The following is a 24,044-nucleotide window of genomic DNA, read 5'->3' on the forward strand; positions in this document are numbered from 1 at the left end:
TATAAACCTAAAAGTAAATTTAACCGATTATAAATAAGTTTTGTTCGAAAAACGTTCCCTGTGGGATCGATATCTTTTATTACTACAAGCATATAGCGTGCACTTGCGGAAATCGCTCAACAAGTTTTTGGCGCCGTTGCCGGGGAACGCCAAAATTTTTGATAAAATTTTAAATTTTTCGTGTTTTATTACGAATCTAGGTTTATTCATACTTATTCAAACTTTTATATTTTATTTATTTTCAATTACTAACATATTTATTTTTCAAATTCTGTTTTGTAGGTAGTTTCGGTTCGTGCGAAATTTCAAGTTCATGCGCAGTTCTCGAAGTTCAGGCACATCACCAGATCCTATTGACCCAGAAATTGAAAGAACTCTTAAAAAGAACAAGAAAGAAAAGAAAAAGAAAAACAAAACCCCAATAAAAACTAGAATTACCGAGCCAGAAGTTATGGCCACACTTATGGATTAGGCTAGGCCAGGAGTGGCCGGTATAACAAACAGTATAGTTAGACCCCAAATTAATGCAAACCAATTTGAAATTAAGCCTGCGTTGCTTAATATGTTGCAAAATAACGTAACATTTTACGGGTTACCTAACGAAAATCCTAATACACATTTGACGAATTTCTTAGAAATTTGTGACACTTTTAAAATTACTGATGTAACTGCAAAAGCAATCAAACTTCACCTTTTTCCTTTTACTTTGAAGGATCGAGCCAAAGAATGGTTAACTTCTATGCCAGCCGCATCATTTGCCACTTGGGAACAATTAGCCCAAGCGTTTTTATCAAAAAAATTTCCTTTAGCAAAAACCGCAAGAGTCATTAAAGAGTTAACATCTTTTTCTCAAAATGATAATGAAACTCTTTATGAGGCTTGGGAATGTTTTAAAGAACTTCAACGTTTATGCCCACACCACCAATTGCCCGCTGAACTTTTAATGCAAACATTTTATAATGGACTAAATCCTACAACTAGAGGTTCATTGGACGTTATGTCTGGAGGGTTATTCATGAAGAAAACATCTGCCCAAGCAAGAGAACTTTTGGAGGAAATGGCAATCAACAGCAGTATGTGGCCCGTAGAACGTGGACACGTACCATTAGCGAAACCATCCTCCTCAACAACATCATCGGTTAAAGGTATAGTGAATCTTGATCCAGTAGCGATGTTGCAAGCCCAATTTTCTGCCTTATCGCACAAAATTGATAGGTTTATGGCACCGTGTGATCCTAATGGTAAGCCAATCCAAACGGATATGGATTACGAATGTATGAGTGAAATTGAACAGGTAAATTTTGTCCAAGGGCAAAACCCAAATAATAACCCTTATTCCAATACATATAATCCTGGATGGAGAAATCATCCTAACTTTAACTGGAGAGATAATAATAATGCTAATGCTAATCAAAATCGTACTACTAATTATCAAAATCAATCAAGAGATACGATTAGCACTTTATCTTCTAAAATCGACAAATTTATTGATGCTATTAGCGGAAAAATAAGTAATCACGACGATGGTTTTAAACGGATTGAGAATAAATTCGATCAGCTTATTAAAAACCAATCATCTAGCATCCATAATTTGGAGATTCAAATTGGACAACTCGCTAAATCAATTCCATCCCGCAAAGAGGGAAGTCTTCCAAGCCATACGGAAGAAAATCCGAAAGAGCATGTTAAGGCTATCACTCTTCGTTCAGGGAAAAATTACTTAGGCCCGGAAATTCGACCTTACCTGGAACTGATTTACCGACGCCCAAAGAAGATACATTAAAACAAAAAGATGCACCAATTGACTCTAGTACAAAAACTTTTGTATCCAAACCACCTTTTCCACACAAAGTCCGCAATAAGGACTATGACAAACAACTTTTAACATTTTTAGACAAACTTAAGAATTTGCATATTAATTTAACGTTTATGGATGCGATTACGCAAATTCCCAATTATGGTAAATTCCTCAAAGATTTAATTTCAAAGAAAATCAGTTGGGAAGGAATTTCATCCATTTCACTAACTGAAGATTGTAGTTCAATTGTGTCAAGTAATTTGTCCACAAAACTCAAAGATCCCGGATGTTTTACCATTCCATGTAAATTGGGAGATATTGAATTTCCCAGTTGTCTCTGTGATTTAGGAGCAAGCATTAACTTGATGCCATTATCCATTTTTAATAAGTTAGGCTTAGAAGAAGACATCAAACGTACCAATATGGTTTTGCAATTAGCGGATCAAACCACTAAAAGACCATACGGTATAATTGAGGATGTTTTAGTTAAAGTTGACAAATTTATTTTTCCTACCGATTTCGTTATTTTAGATTTTGCTTATGATGTTAATTGTCCGCTAATCTTTGGTAGACCGTTCATGAACACGGGACGTGCTCTAGTTGATGTGTCGGAAGGGAAAGTAGTTTTAAGAATAGGAGATGATAAGATTGAGTTTGATATGAATCAAGCGATGAAATATCCTATGGAGGATTTTGCTTGTATGAAACTTGATTTAATTGAAGAATGTCTAAATGACATTGATAACTTGCGGGATCCGCTTTGATATTCTTTGCCAGAGTTACCTGCAAAACAAAACCGGAGACAGGATCTCCGGGAAACTCTCCGACGATCAAGTCAGTTTTTGTGAAAATGAGTCTATAATTTAGCAATAGCTTTGTGGGAAAAAATGTGAACGTACCTCCCCCCTTATTCTTAAGGCCTTTTATAGGTGTTTTTTGGGTAACCGCCGAGGGCGGTTACTCCTTAGTGGGCCACGTTCTAAGGGCGGTTACCCCTTTTTAGGCCATGTCCCTTTCGTGGCTTTCATGGCAACGAACGTGGTTCTGAGTGGGAGTCTTGACGCTCCGTTTAGGAATTCGGGGCGGTTTACTCGCTGCGCCCGCTTCCTTCATTCGGGTCCCGTCCAATCTTAGCCCATGGGGCTTTAATATGGGCTGGGCTTGCGAAATGAATATAACCCGTTTTGGGCTTCGCGGGTTATCACATGCCTCCCCCTTGGTCTAGCAAGAGCCCTTTTAGGGTCTTTTTATAGGGGACGCTTCGTCTTTGTCCGATTATTTCAAAGTTTTGAATTTGTGCATTTCCCCTCTTTCGTTTTCTCCGGCGTCGACCTTTAAATTCCGTTACTTCTTTTCCGGCGTTGACCTCTTAATCCCGTCACTTCACTGTGTTGTCTTTTTCATGTAAGTTTTTCTTTTCACATTTGTTCCTTGTTCGGCTTTTTGCTTCTGTTTTCCTTTTATCGATCATGTCAGACCTCGACTTTGCGCCATTTGACGACGATTATGTACGCGAGGTCTCTAACGAGGTCGAAAAGATGGTTGAGGAAGCTTCAACCAGCTCTCCTGGGTGTAATTCTCATCCCGCCGACTTCCTTCATCTGGCGAATACAACCGACGAGGGTTTAGGTTTTGACCCCAAAAAGTTGATTCCGCCACCTGTCCCAACCCCTCGTTTGTTACCAAAGAAGGACAGGTCGGGAAGTCTGGTTTGTCAAGAGACAATCGATGATTTACGGGAGCATTATCCCTGGCTCCGAGGTCTCGAGACTATCATTCCTGGGGAGGATAGGGGACCGGGCGATTTCCCAAAGGGGTACTTCACTATTTTCGTGGCCCAGATTATCTGCGGCTTCACTTATCCGCTGGCGGATGAGATTGCTTCCGTCCTAGGCGGTTACGGAATCGCGCCCGGGCAATTGCATCCTAACGGCTGGGCCGATTTGACTCTGGACAAATTCTTGGAGGATTGTTTGGAGGTTCCCTTTTTGCCCAAAATCTTCTCCAAGCTCCACCATTTCAAAAGCTCGGCGGGGTATTTCACTTTCATCCGTCAGAGCGGATACTATGGTTTTGACGAGAAGCTGAACAAGATCCGCGAGTGGGATCGATCTTACTTTTTTTATCAAGTTTAATGAGGAAAACCTGAACTTCCTTCGTTGCTGGAGCCGACCCAACGTAAAGAGTTTGAACTTCGGGTATCCCAGTAAGGAAGAATCCGCCGTTATCAAGTTCCTGAAGAGCACTCCTCCTTTTGTATGGACATACGATCAGGCCTTTCATATGCTAAGGAGCCGAGTAGCGATTGCGTACCGCGAGGGGGATCGCGTTGTTTATATTCCTTATCGCGTTTTTGTGCAAGGTACTTTTTATTTCCAAGTTGATGGTTTCTTTTAACCCTTTGCAGGGGTGATCCTTTATCTCAAATCGCTGCAGATCGGGAGGCTAAAGCCCTGGCGAGAAGAAAGAAGCGGATGACGGAAATCGCTTCCGTTGTAGGGGCGGATCCTTCTGGAGGGACGATTCCTTCTATTGGGGCGGCTTCCCCGGTTAGGGCTTCCGCTTCACAAGGTCCCGCTTCTGCCTCCGAGGATCTTCCTTTAACCAGGAAGCGCAAGATAAGTGCGGATACAGAGTCTTCTCGTTCTAAAAAGAAGAACACTTCTGTGTCCCTTACTGTTGGCGGGGCACCTGTATCCGCCTCGTCTAAAGGAAAGAGCAGTACCCCCATTCACGAGGTATCTTGATCTACTCCCTCTCGTATTGCTACTTTTTCCTCATGAGCTATCTGCCGTTCTCTTGATATTTTTCTTTATGCTTTTGCAGCCAACCCCCGATATTAGCGGATGGTGGACTAGGACTTTCGGCCTGGCCGTGAACTTCTCTTGCAAGGATATTGTATCTTCCATATGCAATGTCCTCGGGCGACTTCCCTCTGCCTCCCGTGTGCGCGAGCAAGTACCGCTCCCTACTGCTGTGGAAGGGATCGAGAAGCGTTCTGTAGAGGTATATTATTGCTTTGTCCTTCGCTTTCAAATATCTTGTGTTCATTGTAACCGCATATTTCTATTCGCCCATTTTTATTTGTGAGACGTGTTATATGCAAATTATCAATTTCGCTGAGGGCATTCTCCGAAGGGATGCAGAGCGAGCCAAGGAGTTGGAAAGTCTTGGTACGGAATTGGCGACTCAGAAGTCACTTTATGATGATGTCCAAGGGAAGGTGAAGGTCCTAGAGGGCACCTGTCAGAAGGCCGTGGACGAGAAGGAGGAGGCCCTTAAATCCATTCAGGCCAAGTCCGATGAACTGCAAAAAGCCCTCGACGACCTAGCTGCTTTCAAGGAGGCCCAAAAGAAGAGGGTTGAGGAGATTTTGGCTGAAGATGGCGCCCGCATCTACTGGTATGGGGAGTGGATTCATGCCGCTTATGAGCACGGGCATCAGGGTCTAGTACTTAACCGCCCCAAAGTTCCCATCCCTGAAAAGGATTTAACTAGGGAGTGGGATAAGCTGGAAGCCGAGGATGAAGATATGGATGAGGTACTCTTCTTAGATTGGAAGAGTCTTCAGGATCCTCCGATTAGCTGCGAGATCCCTATTCAGCCCGCGGAAGGAGAGGCACCCCAAGCCGTTTCTCAACCTGTGCAAGAGGTACCTCTCGCCGAAGAGGTTACTGAAGCGGTTACCGATTCAAGGGTTGAGGATTCGCTTGAAGTAGATCCTCCTACCGGAGGAGATGAGGGAGTCGTCGCAGTCCAGGAGGGCATTAGGGGCGAAGGAGAGGAAGCTGTAGCATAGCTTAACTTATATTTGGACTTTTGTATGTAAAAACCATGTAACAAACCGCTCTGATATATATATTTTCTTTCGGTTGTTGCTTTTCATATGTGTGTGATTGTCACTTTTTTGCCCTTTATATGTGCCCTTTGTCCTTTTGCCGACTCCATATTTGTGTTTCTTCATAGCTAGGGTGGCCAGACCCTTTTTGCAATTTTTGAGTACTCGTTTATTCGCTTAATTTTATGCCTTAACTTATAATTCTTCTTTCGAAAATAATCATAAGTTTTGATCATAAGGTTTTGCGAGTGATGCGTAATCATGCATCCGCCTTTCTTTAACAGGCAACACATTTATGTGTTTTTGATTTTAACCCTAAGGTTTTTTGCGAGTGATGCGTAATCAAGCATCCGCCTTTCTTTAACAGGCAACACATTTATGTGCTTTTGATTTTAACCCTAAGGTTTTTTGCGAGTGATGCGTAATCATGCATCCGCCTTTCTTTAAGAGGCAACACATTTATGTGTTTTTGTAAAGAATCCGCATTTTGTTGTAACATACTGAGTGAATGTGATAACTTTTATTGATGACGAGAAAAAGTTTATTACATATGTACACCAATTGTACGGGATCGAAGCCTCATTAAAACCTTTTATCAGAAAACCCAGTGGGAAAAACTCATAAAAGGAAAAAGAGTACTCGTCATTTCCTCGAACTACTCGGCCTTTCTATATAGGCGTAGATTCTCTAGATTCCAGGTGCACGGGAGCTTCTTTCCACTCATTTCTTCTATTTCGAAAGTGGCCGGTCCCATCTTCTTGGATACTTTGTATGGCCTGATCCAGTTGACGCCTAGCTTGCCTTTGCCATCTCTAGACTGTATTTTATCTGCTTTTTTCAAGACCAAGTCGTTTTCGTTGATCATTACTTTTCGCACTCTTCTGTCATGGTATTTCTTGATTCTATTGCGGTACATTGCCATTCGCATGTAAGCTTTTTCTCTTCGTTCCTCCACAGAATCCAAAGCATCTCTGATGTTGATAGGATTTTGTGTGTCGCAATAATAAATTGTCCGATCTGTGGGCGACTTGATTTCAACAGGTAGGACTGCTTCGGCTCCATAAACTAGCGAGAAAGGTGTTTCGCCTGTTGCTGCCTTTACAGAGGTTCTGTATGCCCACAACATATGGGGTATCTCATCCGCCCAACCTGTTTTTTTATCACCTAGCCGCTTCTTGATGCCTTGAACCATGGCCCTGTTGGTAACCTCCGTCATACCATTTGATTGGGGATGGTTTACAGAAGAAAAATGATTCTTGATTCCCATGCTTTCGCAGTATGTTTTGAACTTGGCACAGTTGAACTGGGTGCCATTGTCGGTTATAAGCTTCTGCGGGATCCCAAATCGCATGATAATGTTCTCTCGTAAGAACTCGATCATTCGCTCAGGTGTTTGTGCGGTTACTGCCTCCGCTTCTACCCATTTGCTGAAGTGGTCCACTGCGACTATCAAATACTTCCTTTTCTTTGTTGTTTCTGGGAATGGACCCACTATATCAATTCCCCATGTTGCGAATGGCCACGCCGTCATTATAGTGATTTGTTCAGCTCCGGGAACATGCTTTTCATTCGCATGGATTTGACAGTTGTGACATTCCGCAACCATCTTCTGGGAATCTTCCACCACCTTGGGCCAGTAGTATCCCATCAGTTTGACCTTTCTTGCCAATGCCACCGAAGCTTCGTGCGCGCCACAAATTCCTTCGTGTAGTTCTCGCAGCACATAGTCTCCTTCATTGCGACTAACGCATTTCAACCATGGACATGTGTACGATTTCTGATACAAAGTTCCATCCCGCATTGAGTATCGTGCCGACTGCTCAATTATTTTTCTGGCTAAGCTCTTATCAACCGGCAAATCTCCCTGCTCCAGATATTGACGGATTGGCATCCGCCAATCTTCATCGTCTTCCAGTTCCTCGATGATCATAATTTGATCAACCTCGAATGCTGGTGCCGATTTTATTTCCAAGCTGCATGCTTTTTGACTCCATGGTTCTCTACTTGCTGCTGCTTTTACCAATTCGTCAGCTTTTGCATTTTGGTCTCGTGGAACATGCACCATTTCCCAAACGACTCCCTTGTGCGTTAACTCTTGTGTCAATCTGCCGACTACCTGATGGTATTTTACTAGCTCCTCCTGTTTCACCAGATAATTTTTTGTGATCTGGTTTATCATGAGTTTGGAATCGCTGTAGATTACCACTCTTTCTAGGGTGAGTTCATTGAGCAACTTCAATCCGCATATCATTGCTTCATACTCTGCGGCATTATTGGTAGTTTTGAAAGTTAATTTTGCTGCATAGTACAGGCGGATAACCTCCGGACCTTTGATGACGATTCCTAGCCCAGCTCCGTCTGCAGATAAGGCCCCATCTGTGTACATGCTCCACTCTTCTTTTTGTGCCTTTGGACATTCATCATCATCCCAGGTGAATTCGTTCACGAAGTCGGCGAGCACTTGGCTCTTTAGCGCTGGTCTTCCTTCATAGCGGATATCGAATTCGCCCAGGCGAATTGACCATTCCATCAACCGGCCGGATGCGTCAGGTTTCTGCAGTACCTTTCACATTGGGATGCCAGTTCTCACAATGATAGTATGCGCCTGAAAGTATGGTTTCAATCTAGCCGCCGTGGTTATCACTGCGAGGGTCATTTTGTGCAACTTCGAATACCGGAGTTCTGCATCCTTCAGGACTTTGCTCACGTAGTACACTGGATATTGCTGCCCTTCTTCTTCTCGCACCATCACAGTGCATATCGCCATGCTGGTGACGGATACATAAAGAAACAAATCTTCTCCGTCTTCCGGCCTGCTCATTAAGGGCGGATAACATAGTAATCGTTTTATCCCCTCAAATGCTTCTTGACAATCCGGCGTCCATTCAAAGGACTTGGATTTTTTGATGGCATTGTAGAAAGGTAGACATCGCCTAGCTGAGCATGATATGAATCGCCCTAATGCCACCAACCGCCCGTTCAGTCTCCGTACTTCCCTTATGTTCCTTGGCGTCTTCATCTCCATTACTGCTTTAACCTTCTCAGGATTCGCCTCAACCCCTTTGCCGCTAACAATGAAACCCAGGAACTTTCCCGCTCTCGCTCCGAATGTGCATTTCTCTGGGTTCAATTTGAGGCCATATTTGATCAACACTTCTAGGATTTCTTTGATATCCCGCGGGTGGTCTTGCATTTTCTTGCTTTTGATGATCATGTCATCAACATAGATCGAGAAGTTCTTGCCGGATTTGTCTGAAAATATCTTGTTCATCATCCTCTGGTATGTTGCTCCCGCGTTTTTCAATCCAAAGGGCATCACCTTGAAGCAATAAGTCGCCTGGTGAGTTATGAATGATGTTTTGATTTCATCCGCCTTCTCCATGGGTATCTGATGGTAACTGGATTTCACGTCAGTGAATGATAAAGCTTCATATCCTGCAGTTCCATCTACCAATATATCAATGTTAGGAAGTGGATACATGTCTTTCGGACATGTCTTGTTCAAGTCTTTGAAGTCGACGCACATTCTGTACGTTCCATTCGGCTTTTTGACTAGCACCACATTGGCTAGCCATTCCGGATAGGTGACTTCTCGAATCGCATCCGACCTTAGCAAGTCCGCCACTGCTTTTTCAATCGCCTTTTGCCGCTCAGGAGCATGTCCCCTCTTCTTTTGCCGCACTGGGGTTGCCCCTTTGTCTACATTCAACCGATGGGTTGCTACGTCTGGGCTTATTCCTTTTAACACTTCATTTGGGGCGGCAAATGCCGACTCACATTGGATCAATACCTCGGTAATGGCTTTCTTTGTTTCTTCTGAGAGTCCAGCCGCTATTCGCACGTTCTTGTCATTCGAGATGGCGAATAGTTCCGTTTCTCCCAATGCTTCCGCCGGCAGTTTCTCGTCGACTTTATCCTCCTCTTCCGGTTTTGGTTCAAGTGATAATGTATAGGCCTGTTGAGATACAAGTTGATCACCTTCAACTATGACTCGCCCTTGGTGTGTTGGCAAATGTAACGTTAAATGCTTCATTGAGATGAGCGACTCCGTCTCCGACAGGAATGGCCGTCCCAGAATTATGTTGTAGGCCAGTGGGAGATCAACAATTGCGAATTCTAAATCACCTCGCCATTTTAGATTCTTATCGCTCATTTCTGCCTCCAACACCACCTGCCCACTTGTTTGGGAGGATTGACCCCCAAAACCAGTTACATCCATGAAGGTGTGTTCCACCCGCTCGTCGTTGATTCCCAACTTGTTGAATGCTGTCCGGGTAATGACGTTGCAAGAACTGCATGTGTCGATAAGGACCCGCTTGACGTCCCATCCTTCAACGGCCATCGTGATCACCAGGGCATCCGCATGTGGCTCCGTGATTCTCGCAAATGAGTAATTGAGGGCATCCCCCCTATGTGTGTTGCTCTTTCACCGTTCACGGTGAGTTCTTTTTGTTGGAGGCTCGTAGATTCTGCCTGCTATCACGTTTATCACCCCTTTCTTCTGCTTCTTTTCTGGCCGTGTTTCTCCCTCATGCGGGAGCGTTGTTTTCTCATCAGCTGTTTCTTTTCTTACAAATTGACTCAGCTTGCCTCTCTCGATCAGTTTTTCTATTTCCTTCTTCAGTTCGTAGCAATCATCTGTGTCATGGCCATTCAACCTGTGGAACCTGCAATACTTACTGGGATAGCGCCCCAAACTGGTTCGGCCTTTCACCTCGGGGAACCGCACATCCTTCTTCAAGGGGCTCTTTTCGATCCAAAGTAACACCTCTTGGCGAGTCGTGTTTAGTGGCGTGTGATATCCTCCACCTTGAAAGGGACGATCGCCTCTTCGCACAAAATTACTTTTGGACTGGGTCTGACGCCGACTGTCCGAAGTGGTTCTAGCGGCATCTCTTTCTCGCCGAGTTTGGGCCCTATGTTCCCTGTTGACATCATCCACTTCCATGAATTCCTTTGCTATCTTCATGAGCTCGGCTACAGTGCGTGGTTTGTTACGGATGATTTCTTCCCGCATGCTCCAATCTGTGGTTCCATCCGCCATGATATTGCGAATACTCACGATATCTGGGTTCTGCAATCGCACCAGGATATCGTTAAAGGCGACAACAAATTCCCTTAGGGAATTATAGTTTCTCTGTTTGATCTCCTTCAGCTGCCTATCTGTCACATCTGCCGCTTTACAGCCCACGAACTTCGCACAGAAATCCCGACTATATTGTTGCCAATTGTGAATAGATTCTGCCGGTAAAGATCGAAACCAATCAGATGCCGCACCGCCCAAAGTTGTCGAGAATAACCTGCAAATTATGCTTTCGCTTGCCCCTGCAACATCCATTAACTCTCTATAGTTCCTGACATGAGCCTCAGGGTCAGAATTTGGATCCCCATAGTATTTTGGTATGGCAGGTGCTTTGATTCTGTGATCTGGAATGAATTCCCGCAACGAAGGGGCAAAAGGTGAATCGCTCTGGATCTCTGCTCTCGGCCTAACTCTCTATAGTTCCTGACATGAGCCTCAGGGTCAGAATTTGGATCCCCATAGTATTTTGGTATGGCAGGTGCTTTGATTCTGTGATCTGGAATGAATTCCCGCAACGAAGGGGCAAAAGGTGAATCGCTCTGGATCTCTGCTCTCGGCCTAGGCGACTACCCCATTCGTTCCATCATGTTTCGTAATTGATCTTCTAAGTCAATATCGGGTATTCGTCGGAATTCTTCCATCCGCTGTTGGTGAATTCTGGGTGGCATCCATCCGCCCATCGGTGTTGAGACGTGTGCCTGTTGGGGGACCAACCGCTGTCCCGTTATAGGATCAAAGTTCCATGTGTGCTCTCGCCCAGGAGTCATCAACTCCGAATGTCTGTGAGGAAAAGGTTCCGCTTGCTGTAGTGGAAGAGTGCCTTGCACTCCTGGCAACGGTTGGGATGGCTGCCAGGTCGGATGTATCGTCGTAATGAGATCTGGATGCGAGTAGTTGTTCGGGTGGCTGTGTGGGTTTGTGCGACTACTCTGGCCCACTTGATTTGGCGCCTGAGATGGCTGCGGGAGGGCCGATATGACAGGGATAGTCGGTGATTGTGTTGAGATAACCACAGGTTCTTGAGGAGCAGCCGCCACGGCGGTATTGTGTTCGGCGAGGGCAGTTAGTAAATTAATCATTCGATCTCCAGCCGCCTGGCTCATGTTCGAAGCCAAGACTTGTCCTTCCATCTGCACGAAATCACTATTGGACATTTCCATCTCAGTTTGCACTTGGACTTCCAATAAGGGACTCAATTGTCCCGAAGGACCCGATGAGCTAGGCACCACAGGCTGTGTACTTGCAGGTTGTGAATTTGCAATCCGTGAACCTCGTGAGTTCATGCTAGTGGATCTGGTCGTAACACCGGTCGTTCGTGATGGTTCTGACATGTTCTTCATGTACCTTTAACCAAGTGTTGGTAAAAAAGGTCCACGTTCACCGCACCAATGATAACTTGCGGGATCCGCTTTGATATTCTTTGCCGGAGTTACCTGCAAAACAAAACCGGAGACAGGATCTCCGGGAAACTCTCCGACGATCAAGTCAGTTTTTGTGAAAATGAGTCTATAATTTAGCAATAGCTTTGTGGGAAAAAATGTGAACGTACCTCCCCCATTATTCTTAAGGCCTTTTATAGGTGTTTTTTGGGTAACCACCGAGGGCGGTTACTCCTTAGTGGGCCACGTTCTGAGGGCGGTTACCCCTTTTTAGGCCATGTCCCTTTCGTGGCTTTCATGGCAACGAACGTGGTTCTGAGTGGGAGTCTTGACGCTCCGTTTAGGAATTCGGGGCGGTTTACTCGCTGCGCCCGCTTCCTTCATTCGGGTCTCATCCAATCTTAGCCCATGGGGCTTTAATATGGGCTGGGCTTGTGAAATGAATATAACCCGTTTTGGGCTTCGCGGGTTATCAGACATTGTTCAAAAAGAAGAAATAATAGAACCTATAATGAGTGAGGAACTAGAAGATAAGGACCCAGAACCTTTGATTCGTGAAGATGGACCAGTTCCGCCTTCAATTATAGTTCCACCTAAATTAGAACTTAAAGAATTACCAAGTCATTTGAGGTACGCTTTCTTAGGCGAAGGCGATTCTCTACCTATAATTATCTCTAACAAATTAACACAAGTTCAAGAAGAGAAATTGAAAGAAGTTGTTAGAAATAGGATAGGAAGTATGGGTTGGCAAATTTCAAACTTAAAAGATATTAATCCGAGCATTGTAATGCACAGAATTCACTTAGAAGAAGATAAGCCACCTAAAGCGGATAGGCAAAGACGCCTAAATCCGAATATGAAAGAAGTAGTAAAAAATGAGATTACTAAACTTCTTGACAATGGAATCATCTACCCTATCTCGGATAGTGAATGAGTTAGTCCAATCCATTGTGTACCTAAAAAGGGAGGCATAACAGTTGTAAGGAATGAAGAAGGTGAATTAATACCTACGCGAACCACCACTGGTTGGAGGGTTTGTATAGATTATAGAAATCTAAATAAAGCAACTAGGAAAGATCATTTTCCCTTTCCTTTCATTGATCAAATGATCGAAAGGATAGCTAGTCATGCTTTCTACTGTTTTCTAGATGGTTACTCCGGATTCTTTCAAATATACATTGACCCAGATGACCAAGATAAAACAACCTTCACATGTCCTTACAGAACATTTGCATATAGGAGAATGCCCTTTGGTCTATGTAACGCACCTGCAACATTTCAACGTTGTATGACTGCGATTTTTAATGATTTCATTGAAGATATCATGGAAGTTTTTATGGACGATTTTTCAGTTTATGGAGATTCTTTTGATTCGTGCCTAGAAAACTTGGATAAAGTTTTGTCTAGGTGTGAAGAAACAAACTTGGTATTAAACTGGGAAAAGTGTCATTTCATGGTTGACGAAGGAATTGTTTTAGGTCACAAAATATCTGAAAAAGGATTAGAAGTAGATAGAGCAAAAACCTCAGTAATAGAGAAATTACCCCCTCCAACTACTGTTAAGGGAGTAAGATCATTTTTAGGACATGCCGGTTTTTACAGAAGATTTATTAAGAATTTTTCTGTAATTTCCAAACCACTCACTAATCTACTCATGAAAGATTCTACCTTTAACTTTAATGAAGATTGCGTTAAAGCTTTCGAAACATTAAAAACAGCTTTAGTCAGTGCACCTATTATTGCTAAACCCGATTAGGATTTACCATTTGAAATTATGTGTGATGCAAGTGATTTAGCTGTCGGATGTATTTTAGGACAAAGGAAGGATAAGAAACTTCATGTCATTTATTATGCAAGTCACACACTTTCCGGTGCACAATTAAACTACACCACAACTGAGAAAGAAATGTTAGCTGTAGTTTTTGCATGTGATAAGTTTAGGTCATACTTGTTAGGATCGAAAGTTATTATTTACACTGATCATGCAGCATTAAGATATTTATTTGCTAAAAATGATGCAAAACCACGTATAATTAGATGGGTTTTATTGTTACAAGAATTTGATATAGAAATAAAAGACAAAAGGGGAGTAGAAAACCTTGTCGCCGATCATCTATCGAGACTTGAAGATGAGAACGGTCCCATAGGTGAAACTAACGGTATACGAGATGATTTCCCTGATGAACATCTCTATCAAATGAAAAGCGTCATGTCACCATGGTATGCAGATATTGCTAATTATCTTGCAGCCAATATTGTTCCGGAAGGATTAAATTTCCAACAAAAGAAGAAATTTTTCTTCGACATTAAACAATATTTTTGGGAAGATCCTTTTTTGTTCAGGACTTGTGGTGACGGGATAATTAGGAGATGCGTTGGTGAAAATGAATATGAATCCATAATGTCGGAATGCCATTCTAGCTCTTATGGAGGACATAATGGAGCTAACAAGACAGCAGCTAGAATATTTGAATGTGGTTTCTTTTGGCCTACGATGTTTAAAGACGTCCGTTCATTTATTACTCGTTGTGATAAGTGCCAAAGAACAGGAAATCTAGGAAGGAAAGATGAGATGCCCCTCACAACCATATTAGAAGTTGAAGTCTTCGATATGTGGGGAATAGATTTCATGGGACCTATTCCCCCTTCTTTTGGTAAAACTTACATATTAGTTGCCGTTGATTATGTTTCAAAGTGGGTTGAAGCAATTGCAACCCTGACGAGCGATTCTAAAGTTGTCATTAATTTTCTTGACAATATATTTTGTAGATTTGGTTGTCCAAGAGTCATCGTTAGTGATGGTGGTACTCATTTTATAAACCGAAGTTTTAAAACGCTTATGAAAAAATATGGAGTACGCCACCGCGTATCAATGCCTTACCATCCTCAGTCAAATGGTCAGGCGGAGATATCAAATAGAGAACTCAAATGGATTCTAGAGAAAACAGTTTCATCCTCAAGAAAAGATTGGTCTTGTAAACTAAATAATGCGTTATGGGCATACCGTACTGCATTTAAAACACCAATAGGAATGACTCCATACCGCTTAGTGTATGGGAAGGCATGTCATTTGCCAGTCGAATTAGAACATAAAGCCTATTGGGCTGTTAGGGAACTTAACTTTGATTTACGACAAGCAGGTAAGAAACGTTTGCTCGATTTAAATGAGTTAGATGAGTTACGCCATCTATCTTACGAAAATGCAAAGATCTATAAAAAAAAGTGAAAAAATGGCACGAAGCCAAAATTAAAGTAAAACACTTTAATGTTGGGGATAAAGTGTTGTTATTTAATTCACGACTTCGTTTATTTCCAGGAAAACTTAAGTCCAGATGGATAGGACCATATTTAGTCGTCAAAACATTCGATTATGGTTCTTTAGAACTGGAAGGTCCTAACGGAAATCGTTTCAAAGTTAATGGTAATCGATGTAAAATCTATTACGAAAATATTTCACAAATAGAAATTCCGTTCGTAACAAGATTTTCTGACGTATAAATTACTCAGTTTTTCGATCACAGTTTATTTTATTTTATTTCTTTTTATATTTTTGTTTATTTTATCTTATTTTATTTTTATTTTATTTTATTTTTTTCAAATGCCATTTTTTGTGATTAGATGACTTTATGTTATGATTTCTATGCATAAAATATGTTTATTTCATGATTTTAGATTTAATTTAAGGAAATTAGAATGAAATTGAAGTTTCAGGCAATTCTCTGCCGAGAATTCTATTTTTCAGACTTGTCCAAATAGGTTAGATTTTCTCTGAACTTACCGAGAATCATAAATTCTCTATCGTGAATCAGGACATAGCTTACGATGCCTGATTTCCGCAAGGAAATCAGTGGGTCGCGACCGCGAATTCAGAATTCTCGGTCGCGACACGTGTAATTCCTGCACCTTTAAAGTCTGAAACATCCTAACCCTTTCGACAAACCTCTTGACACATGAAACCTTAAGTTTCTTCGTTCCCGAAAGGTGTCATTTTATATCTTTTCATGATTAAAACAACACCTCCTTTCATCTAAAACTCTTATAAATTAGTCCTAGAGGATTCAATTTCTGTTACAATTCTTTTCATCTTTATCAGACCTCTGATTTCTTCAAAGCACCATTTAGTAACAGAAACTTTGTTTTCCTTCAAACCAACACCATGCCTACCAAATACAAACCTTCAAGGCACAATGCTGCCTCAAGCAATAAACGCCCAGACTTATCCAAACGATATGGGGCGCCCTTTCCTATCTTCAATCACGATGAAGGTAGGCGTTATTGGAATCTCCGTTACAAATTCTTCACCGGAATGTTGTGTATCGATGAATTTCTTAACAGCCAATTAGGCATTACTGATGACATGAGCCGCTATATGGAACGCCTAGGGTGGACAAAATTCGCCCAAATGCGATTTCCAATAATAGGCGACTGGATACTCGAATTCTTCTGTACCGTTCGTTTCACTAACAAACGACGAGTACGTCTCAGTTTTCGTCGAGAATGCGAAATCTTCACTTTCGGCTATCCCGAGTTGCATGCTTGGTTTGGTTTTCCCCCGAGGGATACAATCAAACGTCATCCTGGAAGAGATATGACATCCTCAGACATTTGGAGAATGCTCACCGGTTTCTGGCGATTCAATTCCAAACTCGCCTATAATCACTCCCTTCGCTCCAACTCCATGCTGTATTTGCACAAATTCCTGTGTCATAGTTTATTCGGGCGCACATTCAGTAGTGTGGTCCGCAACACAGATCTTTATGTTCTTGGAGATATATTCCAGGGGAATGCAGTAGATTCTTCAAAGATTCTGATGGAGGGTCTTGTCGCCGCTTCTCGGTCTAAGGATAAGAAGATTGGGTTCGACAATATAATCTGTGGAATAATTCTTGGTACAAAGGGTACCATTGATGTTCCCTGGAGTGATGATGAATTCTTCCCGACAATTGACTATGAATTTCTCGAGCACGAAGGACTTGTAAAACGTGTCTTTCGAGCAGGGCCTCACTTTCTGTCTGCACCGGAACGTGAAACTTTCGTGCAGTTTCAAATTGATCGTATTAAGGCCAGAAATATCCCGCTTGATAGGGATGAGTATATAGAATAGTTTAGGTTTATAGTTATTTTTCTTTTTGTAAATATTTGTGTGTTTTTGTATTTTTTTGGTTTCCTTCTTTGTTTATATAATTTTTGTTTTATTCAATAAAGTTCTATTTCATTTTAGTCCATTTATTAATTTTACAAAGGTTAGATATATGTTTGATTCCATTTCTATATAATCATGGTTAAAACTATATAAAATCTATAATATTGAACAATCATGGTTTTCTTAATTAACACATATATTCACACTTAATCCAATTTTCACAAACTTCATTCATTGAATTTAAAATATTAATTCGTTCACTTGACTAAGTTCCTATAATTAATATATATTTATATGCACTTATTATGCACTTAATATGATTCTCTTAACTTATATGCATAAATTAACATTTAAGTTTCATTAATTATTCATAAACCAATTTATTACACTTTAATTCAATTTATTAAGGTTAAACATTTGGTTTTCCTTGCAATTAATGTCATTTATTTTAGTTTTTAAGTGCAGGGACACTTTATATTAAGTTCAGGAACCAAATCATCAACAAAATTGCACAAACCATGTCAATAGGCACCCAAATAGGCCATTTTGACCAATTCTCTACCGAGAATTAATAATTCTCGGTATGAGTAGCAACAATGGACGAATTTCAGGGGCAAAATTCCCTGAAAATCGCGTGCCGCGGCCGCGGCTTTGCTATTTGCGGTCGCGACACGCGTGATATATGCCCTTTTGATTCCGATTTTGCTAATATTTTTGCCTATTTTCCTATTCCTATTCTACATATACATTCACCTAATCAACCTATATAACCCTACCTCTTACACAAACCTCACATCACCTCTATTTTTACCCAATCCCTTACTCCAAACTCTTCCCCAAAAACCTACTTTTACTCTTCCCAATTTATTCACTCCAATTTCTATCCTCTTTTCTATTCAATCACTTCCAAATTCCAACCCCCAAACTCATCTTCAAGCTTTACCCCTTTCTCTCAAATCCTTTTTCTTCTTCTTCTTCTTCTCAAAACCTAAAACACTCTAAACACCATCACCATGGTTAGGACTAAACGTGTTGGTAACAAGCCCGCTGTTACGGAAGCTAATCGCCTTCGGGTTCAATGTGGAGCTTATTTCGACATCGCTTCGGAGGAGGAAGCCGCTCGTTTCAAACATTTTTCACAAGCCGACCGCCAATTTGTGGATATGCACTTCTTAGACTTCCATTCGGTAAGAACATTGAATTTCTCTACTCGAATTGATGCTTTTATTGAGGCGTTGGGTTGGCAAGAATTCGTTAATATGCGTTTTCCGCGTATTAATGAATATGTGGTGGAATTTTTGGTCACCTTGAAAATGAACAAGAAGAAAACCTCTATCTCTTTTCGTAATAATGGTATCACATACACCATTGATTATGAAGCAATGGGAAATATGTTCGGTTTCCCTACTTCTGATTTTTATGATAAGCCTAAAGAGTTTGATAATGATGCTGTTTGGCAAACTCTTTCGGACCAAGACTATTTTAATTCCAAAAACACTTCAAGCAAGTTGATTAAGGACAATTGTGTGTTCTTCTTTCACAAATTTTTGAGTTTCTCCTTGTTTGGGCGTGTTGAGAGTTCAAAGGTTCAGGTTCGGGATTTGTATGTTTTGGATAGTTTGTTTAAAGGCTTGCGGATTGATAGCATTGGTATGTTGTTTGATAATTTGTTCCGAGCTTCGAGGGCTACTACCATTCAGATCCCTCTTTGTAATTTTATTACCGCTATTGTGTTGGGAGCTCGGGGTGAATTGGCTGATTTTGACATGTCCACCTACCGTGGGTATGTTCCACTCTTGGATATCGCGGCTCTTGAGCGAGCTCATTTATTGCTTCCGCAAGGTCCCCCCGTCTTTATTTCGTATGCCTCCCGTATTGCCCACCTTCGTGGCACTATGGGTGGTGGAGCTTCAAGTTCTCAATTTGTAGGTACTGAAGGCGGCGGAGAGGCGGAAGGAGAGGAAGATGAACCCCAAGCTCAACCACAACCCCAAGCACCTCAAGCGGATGATCCAGTGGATTTGCGGAGGATTTTGGACCAAATCAATTCCAACAATCGTCAAATGGGTACTCAAAATAAAAAGTGGATCACCAGCACCAGACAGTAAAGAACTCTCTTGAAGAGCTGAGACCTCTAACTATTAATTTAATAATAGAACAAAGACGGGATTGCAGGGTGGAAAGGAGCGTATTCCACTGGATTTCTTGAAATCTTTTCTGTATTCATATAGATTGACTTATGAATTTAAGAATTGATGATTTGGTAGAAAATAATATGGTGATGAATGACAACCTCAACCTTTTGAGGCGTGAGCATAGATCGACTCGGCATCGGATGCTTTCCTTTTTCCGACGCCGAAATGTGGAGACTTCACCTACACCTCCGGATTCCCCGCCTCACGAATAGGTTGTTTTCTTTATTTTCTTTTTATCTTGTTATATTTGGTACAATTTTAATTTTCCTATGTTTGGTACAATTTTCTATTTTTGATTTAATGTTGACTGTTTCATTTGCTACAATTTTAATCTTTGTTTCGTATGCCTTATTTCGTTATTTATTTTTTATGTTTTCTCCATTTTTGCACCAATGAGGACATGGTCCAATTTAAGTGTGGGAGGAGATATACATATATCATTTCCACATATACGAATAAATGCTACAAAAATACTATTTTGCAAAACGAATAAATGCAACACATTTTATTTATCAACACTAATATATTGCAACACATTTTCATATGTTTATAAATTAACCATAAGTTAATATGATTATTTGTTTAGGTTATCATTATTGTTAGAAATAATATTTCTATACGGGTAATATTTTTCAAAAAAAATTTTTCACGAATCTCCGATACGATTTTAAGTAAAATTGTCTCGAGTGAATGTATTTTAATTAAATAAATTCTTTATTTTCAATCTCTATTTTATATCATGCAATTCATGATACAATAAATCTTATTTTAAGTTTTCAATTAGGTTTATAGGCATTAAATTGAACTAACAATTTTTAGCTCGATTTGATTTCGTCTTACATTAACACCAATTGAAGTTTTTAAGGAAACTTTAGCCATAATACATGTTGAATTTTAAGTCCATATAGTATGAATGTGCTATCTTTCTTTTTCCCAAGTTACAATTATAAATTCATATTAATTAATCAATTAGTTGAATTCTTAACTTTTGGCCACGATTGAGACCAACCTTATCACAATCGAGGTTTGAAAGGGAACAAAATTAAGTATCGTTTACTTTTGGACACGGTTGCGACCACCCTTATCACAATCGAGGTATGGAAGGAACGTTTAAAAGCAAAAATTATAAGCGTGTATAAGTTTAAAGTAACGATTGCGTCCACCCATGGCATGGTCGGTACCTCTTAAGCAAACACAAAGCAATAAAATACGTATAAAGTTACGATCAAGACCACCATTATCTCGGGCGTAACTAAGCAAATAATTAACCCAAGTACTTATTTAAAATAATATATCTCATATATTAGTTTAGGTTTGGGAAAGGAAAATTTGTGCTTTGAAATGCCTTGAGACGAAAGACTCAATAACATGCGTGCTTATATCGTCCCGAATGCTTCAATTCAAAATTGAAAATACAAGATGAATGATATATCGTATTTATACTAAGTTAGATTGATATTTTGCGTATAAATTTGCCATGCGAAGTTAGTCTTTTCGGCTTAACTAATTTAAAAGGTAATACAGAGATATATGTTTTATTTTTATAAAGAGATTAAGTTAGAGAATAAATTCAGAGAAATTTTGATCGGGACTAGCAAAAGATTAAGTGTGGAGATTTGTTAAGCCCAAAATATACCTAAAATATCATCAATAATTACATCAATATTGCTACTAATTTATACTATTTTATCTGTTTAGAAAGCTTTTACTCTCGAATATGTTTCTTTCTTGTAAGGTACATAAATATTTGGTAAAATCCAAATAGGAACGAAAAGAGCTCGAAAATAGAAGAAAAACCCTACAAAAGGAGTCGAAGACGACAGAAATTAATAACGCCGAATCGAGGACGCGAACGAAAGCAGAAGAACCAAAAAACGTTCCGTGCCGCGACCACGACCCCCACATTCACGGTCGCGACACGCGTTCCCCAGCTTTTCCTTCCTTCCGTTTGAAGACCAATTGATGCTCCCGCATTCTCGGTAGAGAATTTAATATTCTCGGTACGAGCAGGAGTTTTCAGAAGCCTAGTTACACACTTTCGTTTTTCGACGAAACGCGATCGTTCGGGTGGATAAAGACGTCCTTTCACAACGGACACGACACTTCAATCAAGGCTCTTCAAAATCTATAAATAAAGAGTTGATGGAGAGTTGAAGATATGTAGAAAAAAGAGATTAGTATAGAATTTATGCAGAAATTCCGAGTCAAGTGATTCAGAAGTTAGATTTCGATTCTGTAAAAAGCAATATGTTGTACACACATTGTTTATTCAATAATAACAAGTTTAGTAGCGTTTAGACATTGTTCCAGTTTAGTTTTCATTTTGGTAGTAGACCGACCCAGTCTCTATTACGAAGATTCAGCGAGAAGATTGAGTAGAGGATCCGCCCCTGAGCCTGACAAACTCTAACGAAACCCAAGGAAAGGATTGACAACCCGTTCACTTGCAAGTCGTCGAATGTTTCCATGCTCCATGTTCTCTGTAAACTTGTATCAATTTATATTTCATCTAATAAAGTCCGTTCTATTCGATAGATTTTTATGCAGCACTTATGGTAACCAATCCACTAAAGCGACTGCTGGTGTTTTCATTAAAACGTATTTAATCCAAAATCTTTACAAGGAAACTTTGTTGAACACTTAGGCAAATTATTATCTCGAAAGAGTTTTAATTTGATTAAGGGCAACTATCCCGAAAGGGTTTTGTCATGTTCAAAGCCAATTAATTAGAGGTTCCATCATTTATTTCATCTTTATAATTCGTACAAAGTTTAAAGTTATTTTCTTTGCTTAATGCAAACAAATACATCTGTTTACTTTTCTGAAAAGTACTAAACGTTCCTATCTTGCAAATTCATTCTTAAATCAGAATATTTTCTAACGTTTTCATAATCTAATCTAATTCTCATTCTAGCAATTTCAAAACCAAAACCGATTAAACGATTTTTCCATATTATAAACCTAAAAGTAAATTTAACCGATTATAAATAAGTTTTGTTCGAAAAGCGTTCCCTGTGGGATCGATATCTTTTATTACTACAAGCATATAGCGTGCACTTGCGGAAATCGCTCAACAAAGAATACACACACCACGAACACCCTGTTCTACAAAGTATTTCTTATAAACTTTGGTCCTCAATCCCTGTGGATACGATACTTGACTTATCACTTTATTACTTGTATCTAGTACACTTGCTAGAGTCCATTCAGGAGACAACAAGTTTTTGGCGCCGTTGCCGGGGATTGAAAGCAACAAAGTTTATACGAACTTTTCTGTGAAACAATGTGTTTTTAATCTGTTTGCTAAATAGTGCAGCCAAAAGGAATCTTTAGGGTTTATGCGCAGAGCTGGACCTCCTATTTTCCCTATCGATCTCGAATTGGAGAGAACGTGTAGACGAAACAAAGTGGGAGCTCGACGTGCAAGACAAAGAGAACGATAAAGAGAGAGAAGAATGGCTGGAAGGGTACCACCCAAACAACCAGTCCAACCAAACCAGGAAGAAGAGGGAGAGAATAACAACCCTCCTGTCATGCAAATCAGAGATTATTCGAGACCAACCACGGAAGGACATTCATCGTGCATCGTGTTGCCCAACGAAGGGAACAACATGTTCGAGGTGAAAGCATCTATGATACAAATGTTGCAGGCAGCCGTACAGTTCAATGGATACCAGTCGGAAGATCCAAATGGGCATATCGTTGAATTTATAACGCTGTGTAACACTTTTAGATCAAACAGGGGCGTTTCTGACGACGTAATCAGACTAAAGCTGTTTCCTTTTTCTCTAAGAGATAAAGCGAAGAATTGGTTGAAAAACTTGCAACCAGGAACGATCACTACTTGGGAAGAAATGGCCAGTGCTTTCTTAATGAAATATTTTCCACCAAGACAAGCCATTAAGCTCAAAAACGAGGTTTCCCATTTCGTGCAAGAAGAGGATGAATCATTAGCCGAAGCATGGGAAAGGTACAAGGAACTACTAAGGAGAGTGCCCAATCATGGCATCCATATGTGGATGCAGATGCAGAACTTTTACAATGGGGTAACCAACATTTATAAGATCCAGATCGTGTCCATTGCCAATGGAAACCCTGAAGATATGGAGCCACAAGCCTTATACGACCTTATTGAGAGAGTAGTAAGCACAAGTTATAACTAGCACTCCGCCGAAAGTGGGGGAAAAAGAGCGAGAAATGAAGATGTTGTGTAAAAATTGACAAGCCAGGTAGAACAACTTACCAGACAGCTCGGCAAGATAAATGTGTCCTCGATCCACAATGAACCACCATTCAATGACATTTGTGATTTTTGTGGAGGCCTTCATTTTAACATAAATTGTCCCGGAGTCAAGCAAGGGAAGGGTGCACATGTAGAATGTGATTATGCAGGGTATAATCAGAGGAATCCACCGAACCCATATTCTAACACGTATAACCCTGCCACAAGAAATCATCCGAATTTTGGATGGACAGGCCAGCCCAACCAGCACGAACAACCGAGATATCAACAACAGCAAGGAGGACACTACCAGAGGCAACCTCAGCAGCATTATAAACAACCTGTTCCACCAAAGGAAGAGGTAGAGCCAGATATGAAGACAATGA

The 24,044-nt window shown here is 40.7% G+C and overlaps 2 non-coding genes across 2 annotated transcripts; both read right to left on the reverse strand.

Annotated features, from left to right (window-relative positions):
• Positions 1-820: 820 nt before the first annotated feature.
• Positions 821-927, reverse strand: LOC136228181 (small nucleolar RNA R71). The gene has a single exon (XR_010688515.1). It is a non-coding gene; the product is annotated as a small nucleolar RNA R71 (small nucleolar RNA).
• Positions 928-23,338: 22,411 nt separating this feature from the next.
• LOC136228253 (small nucleolar RNA R71) lies at positions 23,339-23,445 on the reverse strand. The gene has a single exon (XR_010688581.1). It is a non-coding gene; the product is annotated as a small nucleolar RNA R71 (small nucleolar RNA).
• Positions 23,446-24,044: the final 599 nt, after the last annotated feature.

Source organism: Euphorbia lathyris, chromosome 4 (genome assembly GCF_963576675.1).
Source record: "Euphorbia lathyris chromosome 4, ddEupLath1.1, whole genome shotgun sequence".
Classification (NCBI taxonomy): Eukaryota; Viridiplantae; Streptophyta; class Magnoliopsida; order Malpighiales; family Euphorbiaceae; genus Euphorbia; species Euphorbia lathyris.